An 8,672-nucleotide genomic window follows, 5' to 3' on the forward strand; every position below is an offset into this window, starting at 1 on the left:
AACCCTGACTGAGAAGAAAAATAAGAGGATAGTTATAGCTAGTGAGTAAGTGCTTCCCTAGCATGTGCAAGGCCCTCACTTCGATCCCAGTACTGCACCATTCTCCCTACAATGAGTATCAGAAAATCTCTGTTAATAATTTGATTTAGAAAAGAGCAGGTTCTAGAGTCAGATAAACTTGGATTTGGTTCCTTGTTAGCACATTCCTTGGTCAAGTTATTTATCCTTTGTTATCGTTTTCCTTGTATGTAATATGGAAATGGCTAATGTAAGATATAAAGATTCAATGATAAATTGCGTGTGTGTGAAACATGAGATCTAGCTAGTAGATGTACTCAGTAAATGTGCATTTTTATTGCCCTTTTCAAATATCCCTTTAGATCAAACAAAACATTTGCACACACATGCACACACCTTTTGAATGGATAGATTCACGGGCACATACACAATAGAGTGAGTGATTTTTTTTGGTTTTTGTTTTGTTTTTACTGTTTAGTTAGTGCCTCATTGTGTGGCCCTGCCTAGTGTAGACCAGGCTGACTGGAACTGACAAGAGATCCGCCAGCCTCTGCCTCCTGAGTGCTGGGATTAAAGGTGTGCACCATCATGCTCAGCCAAAAATAGCATTTCAAGGATTAACATAGGGCTTTTTAAAAAGACCAACCCCAAACCCTTTTTCTTTTAACTATCACCTTCTCATAAAAGAAAGACTATTTTCATAGGAGAAAACAAAGTAGAAACAGCGCAGTCTTAATACTACAAGTAGCCTATGATTGTGAATAAATTGGCTTTTGAAAGGAAGTAATTTTATTCCCCTATTTCCCAGTTTTTCCATGAAAATGTATTGCGTGCTGCGGCAGGCTGAGAACCACCATGCTAGATGAACTGATTAAGTCTTTCATTCGTGCTCTTCTGTAGAGTCCTATTGAGTCTTTGTCTTCATCTTTGTCTTGGTTGCCTTAATTGGAATGCAGATATTAATTTCACAACATAATACTTTTAGACAGTCTTTTATTTGGAGCTGCAGTAAATTGAGCTTGAACCACACAGGTGTCTACTCTAGTATCTCAGATAATGTTGAGCTAGGAATTAGAAATGTTGGTCTTGATGGGTGACACAGAATTCCAGCATTTCCCAAGTTTCTCACACAGAGTCTGATCTGCAAGTACTTTCACCCACGAAGACAGCTATGATCCACTTTGCTGCAAAGTTAATATGGGAACTCATGCTTTAAAGAGTTAAGACTGGCCCAGGGTACATAGCACTAAGCTTACTGTTCTCAATTCTCTTTGCTGCACTAAAGACAAAAGGAAGGGCCTGAAATCCCTTCTCTCATAACAATGGACATTTCTGTAGTCTTCTTAAGAGTTCTCTGCCACGTTTTTTATTTAATTTTTTTTTCATTTTACTACATCCACAGTTCCCCCTCCCATCCCTCCTTCTGCTCTGCCTCACCGCCTCCCCCAACCCACCCCCCATCCACTCCTCCAAAAGGGTAAGGCCTCCCATGGGGAGTCAACACAGCCTGGTACATTCAGTTGAGGCAGGACCAAGCCCCTCCCTACCTACATCAAGGCTGAGCAAGGCATCCCATCATAGGTAGTGGGCTCCAGAAAGCCAGCTCATGCACCAGGGATAGATCCTGATCCCACTGCCAGGGGCCCCTCATACAGACCAAGCTACACAACTGTCTCCTGTATGCAGAGGGCCTAGTCTGGTCCCATGCAGGTTTAATCCCTCTTCCCTCTCTTAGACTGGACTCCTGGTGATCAGCCTGGTGCTTGGCTGTGGATCTCTGCATCTGCTTCCATCAGTTACTGGATGAAGGCTCTATGATGACAGTTAGGATATTCACCAATCTGATTACCGGGGTAGGCCAGTTCAAGCACCCTCTCCACTATTGCTAGTAGTCTAAGGTGGGGTCATTCTTGTGGATTCCTGGGAATTTCCCTAGTTAGTACCCCTTACCCCATAATGTCTCCCTCTATCAAGATATCTCTTTCATTGCTCTTCCACTCTGTCCCTCCCGCAGCTCAATTGTCCTGTTCCCTCATGTTCCCATCCCCTGTCCCCTCCTCTTTATTGCCCCCACCAGCAGTTTACGCAGGAGATCTCATCTGTTTCCCCTTCCAAGGCGATCCATGCATCCCTCTTAGGGTCCTGCTTGTTACCTAGCTTTCCTGGAGTTGTGGGTTGTAGTCTGATTATCATTTTCACAACATAATTTATCATGCCATTTTCCATTAGTCTTCAGATAACCCAATTGGGCAGTAACTTATCCTTTGAAATGTTTACTTAGTATTCACATGTCCATCTCTCAATTTCTGTTTCTAGCTTATAATTTCAAGAATAAGGACCATATGTCTCTTTGTTGAAGTAAAAAATTAAATTATCAAAATATTTTTAATTGCTTCAATATGAGGACATGTTTGAGATTGTTTCCTCATATATTTAGTCTTCTTTTTACTGTTTTATCTCTACTTTGGTTTATTCCTTTTTTCCATATTTTCCTGTGTCAGTGTGTACACATGTTTTGGCATGTGTGGGTATCTATGTGGTGTGTGTATGCATATAACTCTGTACATGTACACATAAGGCCTGAGGTTGACGTCAAGAATCATATTCGCTAGGCATGGTGGTGCATGCCTTTAATCCCAGCACTTAGGAGGCAGAGGCAAGTGGATCTCTGTGAGTTCAAGACCAGCCTGGTCCACAAAACGAGTTCCAAAACATCCAGGGCTGTTACATGGAGAAACCCTGTCTTGAAAAACAAAAATCTTCAATTACTCTTCCACCTTATTCTTTGAGGCAGGATCTCCCACACCAAACCCAGAGCCTGCTGATGTGGCTAGTCTTGCTAACCAGCTTACTCTGGGAATCTCTTGTCTCACCCTTCAGAGGTTGGGATTATAGGCAGGCCACTACATCCACCTAGCAAGATACATGGCTTTTGGAAGATCCAAACTCCAGTCTTCTTGCTTGTGTTGCAAGCACTTTAAATATTGAACCATCTCTCCAACCTGCCTTTTTGGTCTTTCAAGACAGTTTTTTGTAGCTTACTGTCTTCGTTAGGGTTTCTATTGCTGCATGACAAAAAAGCAATGGGGAGGAAAAGGTTTACTTGGCTTACACTTCACATCACTGTTCATCATCAAAGGAAGTCAGGACAGGAACTTAAACAGGGTAGGAATCTGGTGGCAGGAACTGTTATAGAGACCATGAAGGGGTGCTGCTTACTGGCTTATTCCCCATGACTTGCTCAGCCTTTCTTATAGACCCCAGGACTACCAGCCCAGGGATGGCACCACCCACAATGAGCTGGGCCCTCCCTCATGAATCACTAATTAAGAAAATGCCCTACAGACCCAATGTTATAGGGGCATTTTCTTAATTGAGGTTCCCTCCTCTCAGATGACTTTAGCTTGTGTCAAGTTGATATAACACTAACCAGCACACCTGCGTTGGATTCAGACTATGTAGTAAATGATGGCCTTGAACCCCTGATCCTCTTTTCTCTATCTCTACAGTGTAGTGGTTACAGGTATGTACCACTACACCTGGCTTCATAGAAAAATTTCAAAAGAAAGATTTTGCCAGTTGCATTAGTTTCTGACTTCCCATTTTGCTCATTAACTACACAATGTATATTAAGTACCTAGTGCATATAGAAAACTGCTGGGCTGAGACAAAAACAGGCAGATTCATATGCCAAAAGAGCTCTCTGTCTGGAGAGAAGATGGCTGCAGAAACAAGAAGCTTGGAACTATCTTGTGACTGTTGCCTACATCTATCCCCTTCTTTCCCTATCCCTTAGTAAATCATGGCGGACACTAGGTTATCAAGCCGATCTTTGCTAATCTCATATAAAGCACTAAGGAAACTATGGTCAAAGAGTTTGTGCATAAGACATAGCTAAGGCACACAAAATGGAGTATTACCCAAGCTGTCAACATTTTCCTTAGTCTCTGGCCCTTCCCTCTTTCCAGCTGTGAGGAACCACTGGCTTCCTGAAGAATCTTGGCCATCTGCTTTGAGCTAACTCAGTGGTCAATAGCATTAGCTTCCAGTTGTTCTCATCTTTCCATGACTTCTGAAAGCTGGTTCCTTTCTGTTTTGTTCTCTAGTTTTAGGTCATCTAGTTTCCATGGTTCACCGTAGCCACTTTTTTCAATAAATATGTGCACAGGAAATACATTCACACTGTTCTAACAGGGACACTACTAAGTATTAAGATATGTGTCAAAGGAAAGACTTTTCCACAGAGTCCTAATTAAGTCAAGTGCCCTTGTGCCCCTTGTGCAGGTTACCAGAGTCATCCAAGCAGATTTTTTGGTACATTCATCTACCCTGCACTATATTATTTTCTTTTATTTTACAATCACTTTAGATTTATAGAAATGTTGCAAAAAAAAGTAGAGAATCCTCAGAGACATGCTTAGTATGCTAGTATGTGTGAAGCCCCATAATCTTCAGCATCATGAAAATATAGAATAATAGCACTGGGGAGATGGCTTAGTGAGTATGAGTTCTTGGTGCTAACGCATGAGAACCTGAGTCCAGATTCTGCCACCCATGTAAAAAGACATAGCATGCCACATATGTGCCCACAACTCCAGTTCTAGAGGGAGCAGGGACAGGAAGATGAATGGGGCTGGCTGGCTGCCGGCCTAGTTCCAGCTTCAGGGAGAAAGTGTCTCAAGGGATAGGCAGAGAGGAGGGCAGGAGAACAGACATATTCCTTTGGTCTGTGAACAGTTGCAGAGGTGTGCACTCCTGCACACATGTGCATTCACCACACATACTCATTATACACGCATATCATAATGATAGTAATTAGTAAAGTACAACATTCTCTTATACTCCCTACCCAGTTCCTGTTAATGTGTGTCTCTTACTATCAGAGTACGTTCATCAAAAGTAAGAAACACCAGCAATACATTATTATTAGGTAAATGTCAGATTTTATTTGGATTCTACCAGTTTTCTACTGCTCTAAGATCCGACCTAGATGCCACATTGCATTTATAGATGTCATGCTTTTTAGATTTTCAAATAGTTTCAGATTTTCATAGAAGTTGGAAAGTATACCTGTATCCACCTACACCCATTTTCCCCTACTGTTAGGCTTACATTAATGTGGCATATTTTCTTCACAATTAAGAAATTATGAGTGGGCCAGGAAGATGGTTCATTGGATGAAGGCACCTGCCACCAAGCATAATCTGCATTTGAATATTTTGTGAGTGTCCCTCAATTTGGGTCTCATCTGATAATTTTTTCGTGATGCAGTTAGGGTTATGGACTTTCACAAGGCAAACCACTGAGGTAAATTACTTTTTTGGGGGGAGGGGGTGGTCCTCTGTGTAGTTTTGGTGCCTGTCCTGGAGCTTGCTCTGCAGACCAGGCTGGCCTCAAACTCACAGAGATCTGCCTGGCTCTGCCTCCCTAGTGCTGGGATTAAAGGCGTGCGCCGCCGCCGCTGCCGCCGCCGCCGCCGCCGCCGCCGCCGCCGCCACCACCACCACCACCAGGTGGTAAATTACTTTTTATTCTATCACATCAGTCGCTATGACTTAGCACCTGGCTGAGGTAGGTCGTAGCTGTCAACTTTGTCTTCTGTACACTTAGAGCTCTTTGAAGTGCTGTTGCTCATCTTTCTGGCACTATAACAAGTACCCGAGGCAATCAACTTTAAAAAGAAAAGGTTTTTTTTCCTCCTAAGTTCTAGAGGTTGTGCAGTCCCTGATAATTGGGTCTGCTGCTTTGGACGTGTGGTGAGGTAGCACACTGTGGAAGAATCATGTGGCAGAGTGCAGCAAAACGGGGACAGAAGAAAGGCCCGGGGCCCCACTAACACCTTCAGTGGCATGCCCACAGTGACTTAACTCTCCCACTAGGTCTCACTTCTTAAAAGTTCCACCATAGGGGCCGGAGAGGTGGCTCAATGCTTAAAAGTGCTTCCTGCTGCTGCTGGGCCTGGTGGTGCACGCCTTCAATGGCACACCTTTAATTCCAACACGTGGGAGGCAGAGAAATTCAGATCTCTATGAGTTCGAGGCCAGCTTGGTCTACAAGGACAGTCAGGGCTAAACAGACAAACCCTGTCTTGAAAAAAAAAAACTGTTTTTAAAGTGCTTACTGCTCTTGCAGATCTGAATTTAGTTACCACCACCACATCAGTTCCGGGGGATCTGATGCCTTCTGGCTTCTGTGGGTACCTGCACACATACGCACATAAACTCAGGCTGGAATACACACGGACACATAAAAACAAATCTTTTTTCTGGTTTGATTTTACAAAGTTCCACCATGGACTCTAGGGATTAAGCCTTTAACACATGGGGCTTTGGGGAAAAGGTAAGATCCAAGCCATAGCACAAGTGAATCACTTAATCGTTGCCCAATCTCAAGGGTTGGAAGGGTTTTAAGCCCCACTCCCCATTTTATTTCCACCAAGTTGACAAACATTTCTTTGACATTTTTCCTAAGTTTATGAACCCCCAAACTAGCATACGTGGAGTAAAACTCCTTCTTACTCTCCATTTTCTGCACTGTTAACTTCCTCAGCCCTGTAGGTATAACTTGGGGTCCAATTGGTCTATTGGGTTGATGTTTTCCAACAGTTTGCCCCTCAACCTGCCCTGATAAACAGTTCCCTTCTTCAAGTGTGGGACTCACTGCCACCTTGACAACAGGAGATGGGCAATTTAAATTTGAGGCAATTATACATTAAAACAGAGCTTTAGCAAGGAAAGCCCTGATTTATAGGGTTTTGTTTTGTTGAGTTTTTTCATGATCATCCTGAGTGCTACAGTAGTGAGGCCACTAGATGGAGCCATTCACTCCAGCATTCTCCTTGGCGGGCTGATTCCCTGTTTCTGCCTGGGGCTCTGAGGTTCTGATGCCTACTCTGATCTTCAGTGTTCCTGGAGATCAGTGATGCTTGTAGAAGGACCTGGAGGTCTGTCTGTCCCATGTAGCATTTCTAAAACTTGATTGATCTCAGGAGCATGACTAGTGGCATTTTGTGAAACCAAATATATGAGACTCAGTGGAAAACAGGTCTCACCCATGAATAAGAACAGGACCTGAGTTCTAATACTACGGTTGAGTAGTAACAGTTGGGCAACATGCCCAGGACAAGCCTCGTTTGATCATATTGAATGTTGTTTCAATCTTGATCTTTCAAGACACAAGTGATTGATTCCATTACCTACAATCTGTCCTGGAATATTAGAGAGTTGCAACAGTCAGATGTGTGCACATTCATTAATGAGAAGTATTGTTTGGGGGCTAGAGTGATGGCCCAGCAGTTAAGAATGCTTACTGCTCTTCCAGAGGACCTGATTTGGTCCCTAAGACCCACGTGGCAGTTCACGACAGTCTGTAGCTCTAGCCCCAGGGCATACAACACCCTCTTCTGGCCTCTATGGGCACTGCACAGCCATGGTACACAGACATACATGCAGGCAACACATCAGTACATAAAAAGTAATTTAAAAAATAAAAATAAATTTTAAATGAGTGTATTAGGCACCAAGATAGCCATGTGCTTCTTTCTCTTAAGCTATCAAAGTAGACACAACAAAGATGTGTGTACACTAATCTGTGTATATACACGCTAACCTGTATGTCTATATGTCTATTGATGGGTGTATATACACTAATATGTGTACACTATATACACCCATCAATGCACATATATAAATATTTCTGAGCATTTCTGTTAGAGTTTCTTTGGCGCATGAATCGCTCTAGCACCAGCTCCTTGCTTATCTAAAATCTCTTCTTCCAGCGTTGAAAACCTGCTGACACTTATGATCGAGTTACTTGTTTGTTCAGTCTCAACACAGCTTATTCAACAGTTGTAAGATCACCAACTTGTACCCTAACAAGAAACGACTTTGCCACACCAAAGCAGTACCTTTTTTCTCTATTTATATTCCCTTTTAAATATTAGGTTTTATCTGTAGTGTTGGACCCAGACTGGGTTGGTGGTGGTACCTGAGAGCACACCAGACTCGTAGAAAAAGCGTGCTCCACAGGAAGCTGAGGCATGCTGTTTGACAGCCAGTGGTTCCATGTGCAGTTTTCCTCTGATAGGTCCTGGGTACTGTTGCCATGGTGATAACGGCTGTGCCGTGTCATTATTGATTCACCAATAGTCAGAGAAGCTTTGTAGTCAGGATACCGTTTAGTAGACAGAGTGGTTTCTGATGGACACTAATTCCTTCCACAAAACCTTGAGTTATGAAAAATCTTGCTGGAGGTGAGCCGTTTGCATCTGGGGAATAATGTAAGATCAGAAAGTCCACACTAGTGAGCCATGGAGTCTCCTAAACCATCACTCAGTGAGAACCTTCCAAGTAAACTATGAAAACAGACTGGGACACTACCCGACTTGCTCCTTTTCTAATGATGGGCCCCAAATTAAAATCTTTTTATTTTGCCAAATAAATAAATATTCATTTCAATTAAACTGCCCGTTCCTCTAACACAGTCCTCTGGGATTCAATGATCTACAAAGTCATACTATTTTCAATCAGCAGGACTTAGTAAGTTAAATTCAGATACCTAAGCATTTTCCTGCTGTCATTTTATAGCACTGAGTTTTTGTTTATTCAGCCAATAGCAAGTGCTTATTCTTATGTCAAGACCTTGAACAAATCTAC

At 42.7% G+C, this 8,672-nt stretch overlaps 1 non-coding gene across 1 annotated transcript; it reads left to right on the plus strand.

Annotated features, from left to right (window-relative positions):
* The first annotated feature begins 7,964 nt into the window (after positions 1-7,964).
* On the plus strand, positions 7,965-8,241 carry LOC128118128 (small Cajal body-specific RNA 13). Its single transcript, XR_008221019.1, has one exon. It is a non-coding gene; the product is annotated as a small Cajal body-specific RNA 13 (non-coding RNA).
* Positions 8,242-8,672: the final 431 nt, after the last annotated feature.

Source organism: Peromyscus californicus, unplaced genomic scaffold (genome assembly GCF_007827085.1).
Source record: "Peromyscus californicus insignis strain IS unplaced genomic scaffold, ASM782708v3 Scaffold_10__1_contigs__length_136768540, whole genome shotgun sequence".
In the NCBI taxonomy this organism is placed as follows: domain Eukaryota; kingdom Metazoa; phylum Chordata; class Mammalia; order Rodentia; family Cricetidae; genus Peromyscus; species Peromyscus californicus.